Source organism: Euprymna scolopes, chromosome 3 (genome assembly GCF_053919585.1).
Source record: "Euprymna scolopes isolate OS-2025 chromosome 3, ASM5391958v1, whole genome shotgun sequence".
NCBI classification, from domain to species: Eukaryota; Metazoa; Mollusca; class Cephalopoda; order Sepiida; family Sepiolidae; genus Euprymna; species Euprymna scolopes.
The window spans coordinates 115,925,109-115,944,729 of NC_136484.1; the positions used below are offsets into that span (position 1 = coordinate 115,925,109).

The 19,621-nt window shown below is 36.3% G+C and overlaps 1 pseudogene; it reads left to right on the top strand.

Annotated features, from left to right (window-relative positions):
* Positions 1 to 18,950: 18,950 nt before the first annotated feature.
* LOC145265395 (U2 spliceosomal RNA) lies at positions 18,951 to 19,076 on the top strand (annotated as a pseudogene).
* Positions 19,077 to 19,621: the final 545 nt, after the last annotated feature.

The following is a 19,621-nucleotide window of genomic DNA, read 5'->3' on the forward strand; positions in this document are numbered from 1 at the left end:
TATGGGAAGAAAGTAAACAACATTTATTCAATGTTTCATAACCAATACTCTATTATGATAATATATATTATAATAAAGTATACTACATAATATCTAATACATAATCAATATACAATATCTATTGTGAAAAAATCGTATTACTACCCGTTATTGTTTGTATGTGTCATAATCAATGCTATCGCCATGAATAGTTACTAGAAAGTTATTAAGGCCAGAAAGTATCATGTAGCTCTATAAGGCCACCATTCGCCTATGTATGGAGTATTGTTGTCAGATTTGGGCTGGTGCATTTGCTACTAGTCTCTCAAAGTCCAAAAGAGGGTCTCCAACCTGATAGTTCCTGAACTGTCATCTAAGCTTCAGCCTCTGTCCCACCGACGAAATGTTGCATCCCTCTGCCTGTTCTACAATTATTTTTATGGTGAATGTTCTGAGGAACTGCACGCACTTGTGCCTCAACGACATAAAGACCCTCGACAAACCCGACAAACAGCTAAGTCCCACCCCTACACAGTGGAGATCCCTAGATGTAGAGGAGCTTTCTACCCCAGTAGTTTCTTCCCCAGAACCGCTAGACTTTGGAATTCCATTCCGGCTCCCTGCTTCGTCAACTGTACTGACTTGCAGAAGTTCAAGTGTAACGTGAGCCGATATCTTACTGCCCAACTCCCTACATATTACCCCAGTAGCTTACGTTCCTGATAGTAGCCCCCTACACCAATGTGGCAATGTGCCTTGTTTGGGATGAAAATATAATAAAAAAAAACATTTAACCTATGTCATGCATATAGATATAGAACTTTACATTTTTTTTTTTAGAAAGTGCCTAACAACAATCTTGGTATAACTAAATAAACGTCTGAATTTCATTCTTACTTGTGAAGGATCGCTATACATTTATTAAAACGTAAGCATATACTAACTGTTAGCGTGTCACGAGAGCATTATGACGTCATTCAGATGCGAAAACTTGGAATTCAAATAGAGTTCACCGCAGAAAAAAATGTTTCTATTTTCCAGTCCATACCGTTTAAATTTACTTCTTAAAATATATATATTTACTTTTTGATTTGTTAAAAACATTAGACAAATAAATGTAACAGTTGCACGTAATAATTTTATAAATTAAGAGATCTGTTTCAGAGTTATCTTTTTAATATAGAGCACGTTTTGTTATTAACTTGAACTTTTAAGTTTAGTAAAATTATTGGTAAAATGAAAAGTCGAATTTCACCCGGGCAGAATTTAATAAGAAAATGAAGCGGGCAGATATCAATTGACACCCATAACAGTGTTCAATAGTAAAGATTATGCACGTTAACTTTTGGCTGCTTCTTTTATAACTAATTAATACGTACATACATATTTTAATAAGACCTTTTTTTTTTAATTCGACATTTGTATACTTTTTATAATTCCGGATTTATTAGCGTGAAAATATTTTTCTATACAAACCGCATTAGTCTCACCCCGACACATGGACATATACTTTCGATGAGCTGGTCCGATATCTTCAGGTGTAATTTATCCAGTTTGCATCTCGATATGTTTTGATAATATATCAAAACATAGCTTCACCCGTCTTGTTTACTTAACCAGTTAGATAGAATAAGAGATAAAGCGAGGAAAATAGATTGCTAGATCGATAGATATAAAAATAGATATTGATAAACAGATGTAAAAATAGAAAGATAGCAGGATCGATAGATGGATAAATAACAGCTAATTACTCTTATTTCCACAACTATATAACTGTATATATATATATATATATATATATATATATATATATATATATATGCATCGATATATAAATAACTATATATATATACACACACATACACACACACACACACACACACATATATATATATATATTATTGTTGGGGCGATTAATCAAAATTGGAATCGTTAATTTGGAAACTTGGAACATTCGGTGGTATCGGAATCGTTATCGTAATGGGAAAAATTGGTGCATATTTTCCGATGTCAAAACGATTCTTTTAATTCTCTTTTTTACTTGATTTTATTTAAAGTAAAATCTTCCATTGCTGGTAATAATGATAAAATAATAAATATTTATTGATTTATAAATATCAGTAAGACTGAAATCCTCGATATGTGTATTTTGACGTCGAGGAAAATATTTGCATATTTTACATCTGCTTTTACGAAAATCGGGGAAAATGACAACCTTATATATATATAGGTCTGAAGTGACCATTTTGCCCTTTTGTAACAGTTCATAATTAACAACTTGAAGGCCTGTCCACCAGAGAAAAACACATAGTTTTGCGTTAGTGCATAGACGGTCTTGTGATATGAGTGATAGCATTCTGTGGAGACAACCAATGTCACGAATGTTCGGGAGTTTCGTACCGAACTAACATCAGTAAACATTCGATTTAATAGGGATGCGGTAGGGTCGCTGTAAACCAAATATTCCGAACGAAATCTCTAGACACTTTCGTCTTTCTCATCACTGATGTTGCACGTGATTTTTTTATAACATCTGCTGAACTAGAGCTGTCTGTAGTTGAAAACAATTGTTACACGGATAATACCTAGTATGAACGCTGACGGCTTCGGCCCACGACACGACAATCGCTAATAAAAAAAACCCTGAACTTTTTAGGTTATCTTGTATTCATACGCACAAATAGAAATACGATTGTTGTTCCAAAAGTAAATCCATTCTATTTTTTAACTAAAAAATTTAAGACCTACGAAGACGCGAGCTGTGCCATTTTTGATCCAGAATTTATTTTCCTACATAGACCGCACCATTATTAAATATAATTTTGCCAGTGATAAACAGGAACTGCGATAGTAAAATTAACCGAGGCGCTCCATTTTTAACTCCTTCAATTACGGCGTTGTTGAAGTGGAAATGCTACCCACGTCATGCGCCCTTCAAAAGTTCCGAAAAAATGGAAAGTTTGACGGTGACAGGTAAGAACTAGAAAGTGGATGAGGACAATCTCCTTGATGTGAGCACGCACATCCTTTGAGCGGAAGAAAACGTCCACCGATCTTTTCGAAAGTTGAATATGTTATCTCCATCTTTTGCTGGGTCCGTTTCATGATAATTACGTGATGTTCAACTTTTCATAGTAGAAAGTAACACCCAAAAAATAGATTAAATGTTTTAGGAAGAAGTTTCATTCAAGCAACTCATATCTTTATATCGAACAGATCGCCATACTTGACTTCGCTAGAAGTTTCTCTATGTTTTCTGGGAACATGAGAATTTTTTCCAGAAGTGCATATCACATTTCTATTTCGAATGTTACCTTAGCGAACTCCGTATAGAAGAAAGTGGTAAGAGAGTGAATATTTTATGGGTTTTTTAGGAAGTGTGGAAGAGATTAAGTCGAAGTAATTGTTCACAAAATAAAATGGAAATTATTTCCTAATTTGAAAAAAAAAGGTTTAATTAACACGAATTGATCAAAAGGGTCTGATATGTAAAATTATCAGCTTTTTTGCTACAATGTATTACGGTGATACATTGTATACGTGGTGTGGGAACAGGCTCCCGGCACTTTAAAAAGAATATACATGGATAACGAATGGCCTGAGATATACGTACTGACCAATACTAGATGAACAAGCAGAGATACATAGGTACATCTAGCACACACACTTACACACATACACACACACACGTATATATATATATATATATATATATATATATATATATATATATATATATATATATATATATATCCGTGTGGTGCGTGTGTGCGTGTGGGTGTGTGGGTGTGGATATAAAGATTAAAACTTATAAATAATTAACTATGAAAATTCGATTTTGTAAAACGCAATAGGGTATTTTTATTTTTATTTTTGATTTTCACATACCAAAACGAGGTGGTCGCATAAGAGTAAATGTCTAAACGATCGCGTGAAAAAGACGAGCAAGATTCTATTGCAGAAATATCAATGCTAATTCACCACAGGTCCTTCATATTGTAACCATAATGGAATTCTGTGTATGAAATATTGATAGGCATAGAAGTTGCACAATCCTTCCCGGTGTTATCGATTCGGTTACTTTTGAAAAACACATTTCAAAACAAAATATGTGAATATTTTCGTACAACTAAAACAGTTGGGAAGTTCAGAGTACATGCTATAAACAATAGTACGTAAGCACAACTGCTGTTAATGGAAAGCGATATATATATATATATATATATATATATATATATATATATATATATATATATATATATAATCTCAGTGGTACAAGTAGTAAAAAACAGGATAGAAGTGTTTACATATATATATATATATATATATATATATATATATATATATATAAAGTTTATAATCTAAAAACTGGGATGAACTTAAAATGTATATATATATATATATATATATATATATATATATATATTAATATTTAGTAATTATAATAAAATAAAAGAAAAGGCTCAATACAACAAAACTAGGAAATACACTTATGATAGCAAAACTCAATTTAAGACAGCAAATTATATTTTACAATAATTCATTCTTCAACAAGATACTCAAATAAATTCTATTAAAACTTACTTAACCCGCGGATTTTAAAAGAAATTCGTTCGTCTTATCAGGGAAAAGATATTAGCAAATGAATATTATAGCGAAACAATAAATTTGCTAGTATTGGCATAAACTGAAACAGTATTATATGAAAGCTAGTCATAGAGAGTGAAAAAGAGTATAAACATATATACATATGCATATATATATATATATATATATATAAAAGAAAGTATAGATAGATATAAATATGTACGTATAAATATCTATATAGATGGAGAAAGAAATAAAGAGAGAGAGAATAGGCTGGAAGAACTCTGTAAACATTATTTCATAAATGTATTTAATCTATCTAGGTGTTATATAATTGAATTAGGTTTAAGGTTATTTAAACCAGAGAAGAATCCATGATCTCCCGTAAGTTCACAGTGAACGAAGCATTTACCCAAATGTTTTGTCCCCAGGGGTGACGAATCCTGGTGAAAATGAACAAACGGTGCCGTTTTAGGCCTTAACATATATAAATTCCAGTTCAGCACCATGCAGAAATAGAAATAACTAAGTCTATTATTTGCCTTCCCCCATTTAGGCGCAAAAGTCCCCAAGGTCTTAACATAGTTAAATTTTAGTTTAGCACTCTGCAAAATTGCTACATAATCTAAACAAATAAGCGAATAAATAAATAGGTATAAGGTTTTCCCTTTGATTAACCATATTTAAACATAATTTAGAATTACATTTCCCTTGACCATGTATCTATAGATATGTAAGAAAAAAATTTACTATGTTAACTGTTTACATTATTATTGAAGCTCTAGAGCATCTTAAATCTTACAAAAACATTTACACAACAACGGCCAGTTATAACATATTAAACAGAATTTTGAATTAAAATCTTACAAAAACATTTAAACAACAACGGCCAGTTATAACCATATATAAAGAATATTAATTATTTCCCTTTAATCAGAAAACCTGTAGACAAGTAAAATAGAATTACTTCCCCTGAACATAACGGAATTAATAATTTTTGACCGTTTGGATTTAAAATCTAAAAAAAAAAAAAAACATATAATTTTACAAAAACGTTTAAACAACTGCAGCCAGTTATAATCATATTAAACAGAATTTTGAATTATGTCCCCTTGATTAGAAAATCTATAGACAATAAAAAATAGAATTATTTCACCTGAACATATAACAGAGTTTATTAATTTTTTTAGCGTTTAGATTTAACATCTAAACTAAACAACCACTTTACAATTAACAGTCTAAAGAGAGGATTTGTTTCTCCACTGATAACTGGTTATATACCCGAAAGGACCTGTGGAATAAATAATATCCACAGTTGAAAAAAATTCAAGTAAATAAATAAATATAATTTTTTTTTTTAAATTGAATTATTTCTTATTTATTTATTTATTTATCTGCTCATAATGACTGTAGATCCCTGCATTGGAAAAGCCTTCAAAAATTCCTTATATAGAAATCAGTTAGTTACAACTTTTAAGAAAATTTTATACAATCCAACTCATCAATTTTGAAATGGCAGTGCTAAAATAGAATGCGCCATGATCGATCGAATGCAAAGAACACGTGTAAAATCTAAAGCAATGAATACTGGTATATTCCAAAATGAATTGCGTTTAATTTTATATATTTCTGACTGGGACATAAAATCTTCGAAAATCCAAGTCATGCATATGAAGTAATCCATCCACAGTGAAAATAATGGATATTTATTTTTTATAATCTATCTATCTATCTATCTATCTATCTATCTATTTATCTATCTATATATATATATATATATATATATATATATATATATATATATATATATATATATATATATATATATATATATATGTATGCAAATATCATCGTACAACGATTAGATCAGTGTCTGACTGACGTAAAGAACATTAAAAATTAAAATGTTTAAATTCAACGTTATTTCACGTGGGTAATGGTAGCCGAATGGATACGGTCTTTGCTAATCGAGCTAGAGATGGCTCGCGTTGCCGAGTTCGAATCTGTCGACTGATGTTAATCGTGACAACTTGCACTGACGATTCCCGAAAGGATGAAAGACTAGTGTCTGTAATTAATTAATTAATTATTATTATAAGGAAATAATTATATATATATATATATATATATATATATATATATATATATATATAGATAGAGAGAGAAATTGAGATTTACTTAGATAATATCATTAATTATTTTATATATTTATTTAATTTTTATATGAAATTAATTACTCAATATATAGTATTTTATTTCCGGTAATAACAATTGCTTGATGTGATCTATATTTTATATGCATATAGAATTCAATTTTATTAATATTTTAATTACATTTATTATTACATGAACTATAATTATTTTATTGTCATTTGATTAATTTTAATAATTCTTTCTTTTTCTGTAATATAAACTTCTTTTGTAATATTTTTATAGTTATTTTTTTTAGAATCAGTTAAAGGTCGATAACTCGTTTTCGAATTTAAATGAGTTATTTGTTTATTTTTATTTTTCATAAACTATTTGTTTATTTGGATTTTTCATAAATTATTTATTCATTTTGAGGTCGCGCAGATGCGATTATCTGGCCTCATGTTACTGCTCACAAAGGGATAATATTATGTGTACTAGTCGTTTTTTACATGGGGGTCACCACTTATCAAGGTCCGAAGGTCACTCAGGGATAAGGGTTATTGCGTGTACAGTAATCAATGAGATAGTATTGTAGTAATCATTAGTATTGGGGAGTTTGATAGAGTGTCTTACTTAAGGGGGCGGTTTGTCAGGAGTTTGTTTATGTTGAACTTGAATTCGTCCAAGTTGTAGTCAGGTGGGAAACAGGCAAGCGGCAGAGAGTTCCACTGGCGTGCAGTTCTAAGAAAGAAGCTTTGCTCATGGAACCTACGTTTGGATGTAGGCACAGATAAAGAGTGGAGAAAATCATTGCCATTAGTTTAAGCCAGACGGGTGTTTCTCGTGAAAGATTGGCGAGGGAAGATGAAGGATTGGAGGTCAGACGAGCACCTGCCATGGAAATAACGATAAAACAAAGACAAGTTCGCAACGTCTCTTCTGTGGGAGAGAGGTTGCAGGGAAGAGAAAAGGGCATCCCCACTAAACCACGAAGTCTATTTTGTACTCTGTCAAGGCAGGATAGGCTGTTTTAGCAGCTTCTGTCCAGATGTGGCAGCAGTACTCCATCCTTGGACGTACTTGGCTTTTATACAGATAGAGAATTGCATCAGTAGTAAGATATCTTCTGGAGCGGTAGAAGGATCCCACCATTTTCCCAACGTCCCTGGCAACAGATTTGATGTACGTGTTCCATTTCAGATCAGGAGTAAAGGTCAAACCCAGAAACTTGTCAAAACATGGAGCCTCCGTAAGACGAGAGCCATCCATTTCAATTGATGCCAGATGGGGATCAGAGCGTTGATGATGTAAAGATAGAATCTTGGTTTTGTATGCATTAAAAGTGACCAGTCACCTCTTTCCCTATTGTACCACGCGCTCAAGATCAGAGGAGAGAGGATTAGAGAGAACTATGTCATTTACGGCATTTGATGTGTTGCCATAGATCGTCGTGTCATCAGCACAGATGTCAACGAATGATTTAAGTATGTGTTTTAGGAGATCATTGATGTAGATCCGGAAGAGAGTTGGGCCCAGGATGGATCCCTGGGGGACTCCAGCATTAATACCGTGGGCCTCTGATTTCTGCCCATCAATCACTATTCTTATGAACCTATCAGAGAGAAATGATTTAATGTTTGAGAAAACATTTCCAGTAATACCGTAGCTGGAAATCTTGTGAAGTAGGCCCTTCGATATGTCAAGAGTTATTGCCCTGGAACTATTATTCTTTGTTCTTATTTTAACAATGTTTAAATATCATTTCCATAGAAAAATGGCGCTACGGATATAGGCGTTAATTGTCTCTGATATCAGCCAAAGTGAACAAGAATGTTTGTCACGTATGTCAGATCGTTGTTTACTAAACTAAAATTCCAAACTAGCCTTGTTTATGCTTTTCCTCCAGCCATAAAATTTTTCCCTGGGCCAAAATTCGCCAGTTAAATATTTAGCATAGATATTTTTATTAACATTCTTTTCTTGTAAAACAGTTTTCTGAATATCTTTTTAACTTTTAATAATTTTATCAATTAATAATAATACTCATCCTGACCCTTAGCACTGCCCGCTACATCGTAATACAGATGCTATGATGTGATCATGGGCAAATGGCCACGCCATTACAGGTTTAAAATATGATATTACTTGGTCGGTCACGCTTACGTTTTAAATAACTTAAAATCATCATCACCATCGTAATATGTTATGCATCAAAATATTTTTTTATTGGCATTGCTTTTCCGGATAATTTCCTTCTCAGAGTTCTTTCTAAAGAGACAGCAGGTAATTACGGGAGAAACCAAGAAAGGTTTATGACATCATAAGAGAAAATGATTTTTATGGAACAAACTAGATTCTTACTTGGAATATCTGAGTCGTCAGTTCGTATCGTTAACTAGAATCCCATTATCATCATCGGCAACTGAAAATGCGTTATCTCTGGGAAGGACAGTCCGTACGCCGTTTGAGCTGTTATGCTTCATCTGAAATAGCATCACCATCGCTAAACGTGCATATTTTTAACGTAAAAATATTTAAGATTTATTAAGCATCACTTATATTTTAAATAATCTGTGTAATCTGCTTAAATTTAAAATATATTTACTTTGGAAAGACACTATTAAGATTGAACTAATCTCCTCTGGTTTCTTTCTGGATACTTATCACACTTATATTTAGAATAGTGTTTATATCACTCTTCTTACGCTTATGTGTGAAATACAATGTCATCTAATACAGATATTGAATCGGTGATACTATTTTTTCCCGTCTTTATTCCGAATTGACCACTTCTGATCGGTGTGACGAGATGGAGGTCTTAAGTTCAACTAATGTGACCATGAAATCGAATTATTCAGCCGGACACGTAGTTTTTCTTTTCGCTAAACCAGCCAGTGTACACATTTCAATTCCTTTATTTTACACATATTCTATATCACCCTAGAAAAATTATCTATTTATAACTGTACCTAGAATTTCAAGTTCTATCATATACAGGGTGTTTTAACACATGTACTGTAAAGTTTTGTTTCATGATGTCTGCGGGTTCCTTAGGACGCATTAACAGCATTTTATCTATAGTAATTATCATCACATTGAAAATAGTAAGCATAATTCTTCAATTATAGTTGTCTCCCGTATTCGAAACTATTCCAATGAAACTTTTTTAACGCAACTTCTTTGCCAAAAATGGTCACCGTTCGAAGACATTTCATTAAAGTAAATAAACACTGTTAGATACTTTTTTATTAAGTGATATCGATTCTATTAAATGCTTTTTTATTAATCAACATGAGAACGATGAAACTCTCATTTGAAAATCGAAATTAAAATCATTAAACTTTATTTCATTAATTCAAATGAAGACCAGTAAATGCTTTTATATTATTTAAAGTACAAACCCATTAAATTTAGCAATTTCAATCAAAATTAAAACCATTAAATGCTAATTCATGCAACTCAAAAAAAAAAAAGGATTCTCTTGCAGTTTAAAGTACAAATATCGTTCTGCGTTCTTTTCAAAGTGTTTATTTTGTTGTCTTAATTGATCTGCTCCTGCTTTTATGGTATTTCATTTTCGACTTTTATTTTAAAACTAGCAGATTACGAGGCGTTACTCGGTATTAAATGTAACGTTAAATTCCTTTAGAAACATGAAGCAAAAAAGAAGAGACGCGACTGACACATGTGCATGCGAGTATTTTGCTTTTTCTTTATAAACAATCCCTTTCTTGTAAGTAAAAAAATACGCTGAGATCAAAGTCTTTACGAAGTATTTTAAAACTTTTTTTTTTATTGACATAAAGAATCTATTGTGTTTTACGGCTGCGCATGCACATTTGTGAAACAGTTGACAAATAGATAAAAGTTAGATGACTCCCAAACATAAAATTTTCAACTTTGATCTCTTCGCCGCCCTTTTTTTCGGATGACAACGGATTAAAAAGTTTTCCACATATCAGAATACACTTTCTGCCAAATTTCAATGCTATAAATCTAAAATGTGTTGAGTATGTAGGTTGAGAAGTGGCTTAACACACACGTTCTAACGTTTATAGATATATAGATTTGTGCTCAACCATAATTGGTGACTCCAGCGTCATGAATATGGATTAAACTCTTAGTCAAACAATTTAATATTTCTTTAGAAAATATTTGGTTGGTTGAAAATTTCGTTCGTTTTCTTAAATGTGATTTTTCCGGCCTACTAAACATTGTCTTATATTGCATCTTATTAAATCCTGTATTTGTTGTAGCGAGTATACTTATGTCGAAGTTTAATGAACATTCAATCACAAGGGTTTTCATATTTTTGCCTTTGTTGTGGGCCCTGAATGGAAGATCAGGCAAGGCATTACAAATATATGATACTAATAATTGTAAAGATATGCTATGCTAATGGAGAGAATGCTGTTTCTGAACGGACACGCCAGAAATAGTTTGCTCGATTGCGAAAAAAAACTTTTGAGTAAAAGATAATCAACAGTTGCAATTTAAAAACTCTAGGGAGACAAGATTGCCGGAGAAGTCGCATATATTTTCAAGATGTCCAAGTTGAGTGCGGAAAATGAATCCCATCCCTATCCACTTACAGAAACGAATAAACGTTTTAACTAACCCAATTATTCAAATTGTACACGACGAATGTGACAGTAGATACACGGAGCCTATGCGCCCTGTGTTCAAATTGCTGTACATTCTTTCCTGCACCAGCTTTTTCTAGAAACTCATACTTCAATTCATTTCTACATCATCTTCTTCTTGAAGCACCTGCGGCAGAGACGCAGCATATTCTACAACATTGTTTCAGCTCTTCTTCCTTATCAAAGCTCCTGTCTCTGTCGATCTAGAGTTTGGCTATCTGGACATTGACTGGACCTACCTTAGCCATCTTTTTGAACTTACAGATTTCTAATGCAATTTCTACGTGCTGTCTAGGATCCGTTTTTTTTCTGTACTGTTGATCCAGCTCTTACCTATTGCTCAGATTCTGGAAACACTATTTTTGCTATCCAGGTTCAACTTTCCGCATCCCTATCAATCCAGCCTATACTACTGTCCAGATAAATTAACTCATTTCCTTCCAACGCATCTAATTCGCTTTCGGTATTTATGGTACAATAAATACAACCGGTATGTTATACTTGTTTCCTTAATTCATTGTCATCGACCTATCTTTGCTATGTAGTTTATCCAAATACGAGCACTGCCCAAGCGCCTCATCGATGTTGCCCAAATGTCGGGTTAAACTAACCCAAGATATTGGACCCTGCAATAGAGTATCAGACCGATCGCACAATACTTATGATCACAATCGTAGAATAGAGGGTGTCCCCAAAAAACGTGCCCAACTGTAATTAAGCCCCGTTTCTTAGTGTTTTGTCCGAATTAAATGAAACTTTGGTAAAAACTAGTTTATTATATTCAAAACATCACATCAAAACACTAGGGTATTTGGCCTTTTTTCCGTTGACTGTAAAATGCTCAGAAAAACAATTGAATGTCCTCTGTTTTTTTTGGGGGGGGTCACCCTGTATATGGAGACAGAAGGTAACTAAATATTAATGCATATTCCAAGATATGAATAAAGAAGAATTCCTGTGCACTACCACACCATGTCCTCAACACTGTATAGCAGTGTTTTCGATAATAACTTCTAGTTTTTTTCAATCATGAATAGAATAAAATGAAACTCAAAAGAAACACGCCCTCTTTTTGTTCTTGTGGATTTCTTCGGCATGCAGTGTGGTCATGAAAAGACAAATAAAAACTAAACATTACTATTTTGTATGGTCTTAGTATAGCGTTTTGTTTTCAATCGTACTTGTGTACAAAGAGACAGTAAGATACATCACATATAAAGTTTATCAGTCTTCACCCCGTCGAGATACTAGGAAAAAAGTACGCTGGCTAGCTATTTATCTAGATAATTCTATTGTTGGCATTGCCCTCCCCCCAAAAAAAATCTTTTGTAGTAAGAATTCTATCTGGAAAAACATCGCGCAATTATGGAAGTGACCACGTGAAGGTTGCCAACATTCTAAGTAAAAATGTGGAATGTGATGGATTTGTATTTGGAACACCCAGATCGCTAGTCATTGTCGTTAATCACTTGACCACTGCCCCATTCCATTTAGAAATAATACCAAATCTAACGAAATAAACTTGCATAATTGTTCATGCATAAAGTATTATTATTATTATTATTATTATTATTATTATTATTATTATTATTATTATTATTATTGTGACCTTAAAAATAGCTACCGTTGATATTTTATCATAGAGTAAGGAATTGATTTTTATTTATTTCAGGCAGTTAAGGGAGTCTTAAATGCATGTCTGACCTGGTGTTTGCATTCTTGCTTTTCCTTATTGCTTGAACTGACCGAAAAAGTCGGCACGTATTTTATTCGTGTTGTAACGTGGCTCGATCACGTGACCACAGTCATGTATATTTAAAAACTAGCATTGTTCCCCACCTTGCCCGGGTCTTTTTAGTTGTGTGTTGAGCTAAAAACAGAAAAAAAAGTTGTAATAGGCAGGTAGGCTCGAACCCGTTACGCGAAAGTTGAAAAGAAAGTGGAAGTTTGTGAAAGGGTGTTGATTGGACAAAAATAAAAGGAAAACATGTAGTAGAAGGCAGGCGGGCTCGTACTCGTACCGCAAAGGAGGAAAAGAAAGTGAAAACAAAAACATAACGTGTTTGCTGTTGCGCCCATCGCCAACCCGGAAGTGACGTAGCTTTAAATTAAGTCTAGACATTCGAAAAGAGGCAATGACTTTAGAAAATATCTTCAAAACGCGACCCCTCCCCACAGAAAAGTGCCTAGTTGAGTTCCGATATTTGCCGTCCGAAGGGTCGCGCAACAAAACGATATCAAGCTCGTTAAAATCTGTTGCCTCTGTCGAAAGTTTTAGGCAGAGATCCATCAATCCATCCATCCATCCATCCATACATACATACATACACACATACATACATTTAAACAGAATTTTTCCCTTCATATTATAGAGGATAGTAAAATTTGTTGCAGTGAATTGAGACTTCGAGTTGGAATGCGAGCTCTAAAAGTTTTATCTTGTCAACGGGTTTACACGTTGTTGATACTCGCCATGGACTCCCATTATGATACCTAACGGCATTAATCTATTCTATAATTTTTATACGTGCATCGTTTGCCACTCGACGGTACACCAATCCGCTTACATTTTTATGGCGAAATAGGAGCATATATTTATTTATGTACAATAATTACAATGTGGAGGGTAATTATTCCTGTATGAATCCATCATTTCTGACTAATATTTGCCTTTGCCTAATATCTTGATTGGATTATAAACATTTTCATTTCACGGTCCGACTTCCTTAATGTCTAGATTATAATTTATTGTAGTTATACTTTTAATATATCTGTCTAGTCAACTGTATAGATCAAATAATCGACTGTCTACGACTTACAGAAGAAGTCATCTGACCTTTGGGTCAAGCCCTGTCTATCAAGCTTAATAATGTCCGCAACGAATTCGCAATAAGCCAATATTTAAGAGATGATACACCAGCTTATTCCATACTAGCGGAGGACGCCCGGCATAACACTGTCGTAAAATACACTTAAATATATTTTAATTCATTTCGATTTCGTATTTATTATTACAAAGACAATTCTCGGTTGAATATATAAAGAAAATATCATACGTTGATTTATGTTAATCACTTCCCCTTTTTCCCCACACATAACGGAACGGAACGTAATTTTATTTTAAATGTACATATTTTAGATCTGCCCTTTTTTAATCCCTCGATAAAGCTTTGAGAAAGCGAGGGCAAAACCGGTCAGCTGACTCCCTCCCCCATATTTTCCTCTTCTTCGTCCCTTTTTCCTTTATTTTAAAACACGTTTTACACTTAATAATAGATTATAGATCTTTTCTTCATGATTGCGATATATAATTATGTACCCCTAAAGAATCATAATATATATATATATATATATATATATATATATATATATATATATATATATATCACTGACTTAGTTTTTAGTCGCGTGCAAGCGACCCTATCAGTCACTCCGTCGGTCCGTCGGTCTGTCAGTCGGTCTGTCGCTCTGTCGGTCGGTCTGTCGGTAACACTTTTGTGGTTGGCCTCTTTGGTTAAGATCAAAGGTCTGTTGTTAATAGATGCTGTTATTAGCTTTTTAAGCTTTTCTTGGCCTTTTGGCCAAGATCAAAGTGTAAAAAGGCACTAGTGGGGGCGGTTACCGGGAGTAAGTGGTGGTTAGATCTCAAAGCCAAGATCAGAAGCTTCTCCATCAAGTATGCCCAGCGCCTCGCACTAGATAAGGCCAAGACGAAGAAGCAGCTAGAGCAGAAACTAGCCCAGGCTACGGGGGAGGGTGATAGGGTTAGTCAGGAACTAGCTAAGCAGGACCTTCTACGCGAGACTAGCGAGCGTTACGAAGGCCAAGTAGTTAGAGCTAGGCTTAGAAAGATAGGCAACGAAGCAGTCAATTCTGATGCAGACGTGCGCCGTGAGGTTTCTAGGCGTAGCTCGGACAAATACATTGCGAAAGTCAGACATCCGGATGCACCCTGGAATCGACTCGGGAGATCTGCGAGGGGGTTCGAGAACATTTCGAGGAGCGTTTTACGCAGCAGCCTGATCTTCCGGTCCTTGATTTTAGCGACTATTTGGCCGACTCTCCCTGCCTCGAGGCGGCTAGAGCGGCTAGTTGCGAGGGCCGGGTGACGGAGCGGGGGGTCTTTACTGCGCTGAAGCAGGTAAGCTGTGACAGATCGCCAGGACTTGATGGTCTGCCATACGAACTGTACTTGAGGCTGTCGCCCATGTATCTGCCTCTTCTGACGGATATGTTCAACCATTGGTTTGCTCAGGGATCCATCACAGTGGAAGTAACCAAGGGAGTGATCACATTGCTTAAGAAAGGTGACGGGCATGGAGGGGAAGAGTTAGACGACTACAGGCCCATAACTCTGCTAAACACAGAGTTGAAGATTTTGGCCAAGGTCTTGTCGTATCGGCTGCAGGTTGTTATCAACGAGTTGTTGAACCGGAACAGAACTACGCAGTGAAGGGGAGATCGATTCAGAACAACTGTCACCTTATCCGCACGATCCTAGAGGGGGGAATAGATGACGACACGGAAGCCGCGCTGATCAAATTAGATCAGTCCAAAGCTTTCGATAGGGTCGACCATCGTTTCCTGGCCGCCGGTTTTAAACCGGACTTTTGCAAGTGGATCTCCGTAATGTATCGACAGCCCATGGCGAATTTGCCAGCGGACATCCCTGACGAACCGACCGAGAGATAACAAAGGGTTTCGAGCGCTTTCCGTTGACTTCCATCAGGAGCTGAACAATTCGGAGTTCTCTCTGACCTGGCGATTGGCCCGAAATGCACTTCCACTCAACAACATACAATGCAGTTCCGGGTTTTTGGAGTCGCCTAATTGTCCCCGTTGTGGGACAACGGCCGTAGAAACTACTGATCACGCTTTCTTCGATTGCCGCAAACTCCGCCAGTACTGGTCGTATGTCAGCGAAGTGACGGCTCGCATCGATCCTCGCTCAATTACCGTATCCAATGTTGTGGACAACGTGAGGCCGCCGTGGGACCGGGAAAGACAAATGGTCTACGTTACGATCCTGGCCGTGGCGAGAATGGTGATTTGGACGTCGCGTTTGCAAGGTTGCCGGGGGGTGTTGTCTTTTTCTGATCAAGATCTGATCGCTTTCTTTAAACACCAACTACGGGTGAAGATTAGATGTGATAAAAGAAGGCTGCATCGCGCGGCATTTGACAGAAGACGGATACATGTGGCAAGTCTGTGTGTACGAAGAGGAGCCAAATTTGAATACGAGTTCCCCGCCTAGGTGTGGAACGCGCAGTTCTGTAAAGTAAAATTAAACAAGTAGCCTCTCACCTAGATGAGTATGTGTTCCATCCCTCCCCGATTAGGAAGCCTCCAAGATCCACAACCCCTCTTACCTGTAATTTTTGTTTTAACTCCTTTCTCTAAATTTTACCCATCTTGGAGAGAAAGAAATGCAAACTAACCCCCATCAGTTACCCGCAAAATTTTCTTTTCTCCATTCACCTCCATCTAGAGGGCATTCTCACCTCGAGACTGACCCGCAGAAGCGAGACTCCTTTTACAAACCTAGTGGAACGGGCAGTCTATCAAGTAGACGGGGTTGGGGGGGGGGTCCTACTAATCACCTTTTGTTTTTTCTTCCCCCGCCCTCGACACAAATAAATTATTGTACCATTTTATTGTTATCTTTTTTGTTTTTACACGTCAATAAAAAATGTTTTACAACTTGGGAGTTAAGTAGTACGTCCCCCAATATGAAAGGGTGAATGCGGTATTATGGTGAAAGAAGATACTAGCTGGGAGAAACTTTTGATTTGTTTAGTTCTGGAGTGACAAGGATGACAAACGACCCTCACAATCCCCACCCCCTTTGAGTTGGCCATGTGCCTAAGTTTTTTGTTCATCGTTGATTTTAACTGTACTTTTAACATGAATAAAAGATTTAATATCTCAAAGTGTAGTATCTATTCCGGCAGATACTACAAGCAAAGACCATAGGTGGGGGCGACCCCACATATAAGAGCTTGGTCAGTGTAGGGGCAATCCTTCATACCAGTTGTCACTATCCAGCTCTCCTACTCCCCGGGGAGTTGGTCCCAATTTCCCCTTAACTCCTCACATTAAAAATCGGCCTTGTGCCTAATTTTCTCGGTGGGGAAGCAAATAAATACCGCTTTTCTTGGCCTTTTGGCCAAGATCAAAGTGTAGTATTTGTTCCGGCAGATACTGCAAGCAAATACCATATGTGGGGGCAGCGCCACATATAATACTTTGGTCAATGTAGGGGCAACCCTTCATACCAATTGTCAATATCCAGCTCCCTACTCTCCGGGGAGTATGTCCCCATTTCCCCTTCACTCCTCACATTAAAAATCGCTGCTGGCTTGAACTCGTCGAGTCATATTTTGTGGAGAACATTGATCCGCCGATGCCTAGGGAGAAAAGAATGGTTTTTCTAGCGATACTAGCAGTAGTGAGGATGGTCATATGGACCACACGCCTCAAGCGAGTCAGAGAAGGGATATCTGTTCCGGATCGGGATCTGGTCGTCTACTTTAAACATCTGCTTAAAGTAAAGATCAGATGCGATTGGAAGAGGTTGCCTCGAGTGCCCTTTGTCAAGTGGTGGGTGCATGACGCTAGCTTGTGCATGGGACGAGGCGTCAAGTTTGAATTCGTGTTACCACTATAAGCATGGCACACGCGGTACTGGGTCCTACGGAGCCCATCCCGCTAGGTTAGAAATAAATAGTAAAGAGACTCTTGACTGGTGGTACAAATGAGATCATGTCCCCCGATTGTTTGTTTTTTGACACTAGAGAACCTTCCGAGGCTACCCTACCCCTATCCCCCCTATCTTGTTGTTTTATCAACCCCTGGTCAACCCCTACTCGAAGGTCGTCGCCTACCCCCCTCATCTTTTTCCCCTTTTTTTGTTTTTGACAATTATTTATTTTTCCTCCCTACACCCGGTAAGAATTCTTCCCAATCCCAACTAGGGATCTTCCCGCTTGTTTTCGGTGCCCCCGAAAACAGTAGGTGATTTAACTTTCAAGATTAGCTCAGGGAGGTATCTTACTAACAATGCATTAGGCAATTTTATTTTTTATATAGTTTTTCAAGATTCCCCACTCTACAACAAGAACTGTTTCTCTTCCAAATTCAAGGACATTTTATTTTCCAATTAATTGAACTTTTATCACACGCACGCAAACACACTTTTTAATAAATAAATAAATAAAATTTTGCATACACACATACAGAAATTGTATATATATCTTTTTTTGCAAAAACGCTGGGGTTTTCATTAGTTAGTTTAGAGTCCACAGAGTGAATGACGTATTGTGGTAAATGTTGCCACTCAAGAGTAAAGTCGCGAAAGACTCCATTTTCACTTTAGTAACAAAGACCCTGCAACACTCCCCTTCCCTATATCTTATAGGGCCTTGTGCCTAAATTTGTTTTCTAAATTTTAATTTTACTTTTCATTTATTTTAATTTTACATTGAATTATTTTGATTGTAATTTTCATTTTAATGAAATAAATTATATATGAAGATCAAAGTGTAGTATCACTCCTCATATAAAAAATTATCCTTGTGCGTAATTTGCTCGGTGGGGGAGCAACTAAGTACCCTTTTCTTGGCCATTTGGCCAAGATCAAAGTGTAGTATCTGTTCCGGCAGATACTGCAAGCAAAGACCATATGTTGGGGCGACCCCACATATAAGACCTTGGTCGATGTAGGGGCAACCCTTCATACCAATTGTCACTATCCAGCTCCCCTACTCCCCGGGGAGCTGGTCCCCATTTCCCCTTCACTCCTCACATTAAAAATCGGCCTTGTGCCTAATTTTCTCGGTGGGGGAGCAAATAAATACCATCTGTTCCGGCAGATACTGCAAGCTATGACTAGCTAGGACTAGCTATGACTAGCAAAGACCAGATGTGGGGGCAACCCCACATGCCTGACCTTTAACCAGCTCCCATTTCCCACCTCTTGGGAGCTGGTCCCCCCTTTCTCTTCCCCCTCCCTTCACTCCTCACATTAAAAATTGGCCTTGTGCCTAATTTGCTCGGTGGGGGAGCAAATAAATACCATCTGTTCCGGCAGACACTGCAAGCAAAGACCATATGAGGGGGCAACCCCACATATAAGACCTTGGTCAATGTAGGGGCAACCCTTCATACCAATTGTCACTATCTAGTTCCCCTACTCCCCGGGGAGTTGGTCCCCATTTCCCCTTCACTCCTTACATTAGAAGTCGGCCTTGTGCTTAATTTGCTCCTTGGGGGAACAAATA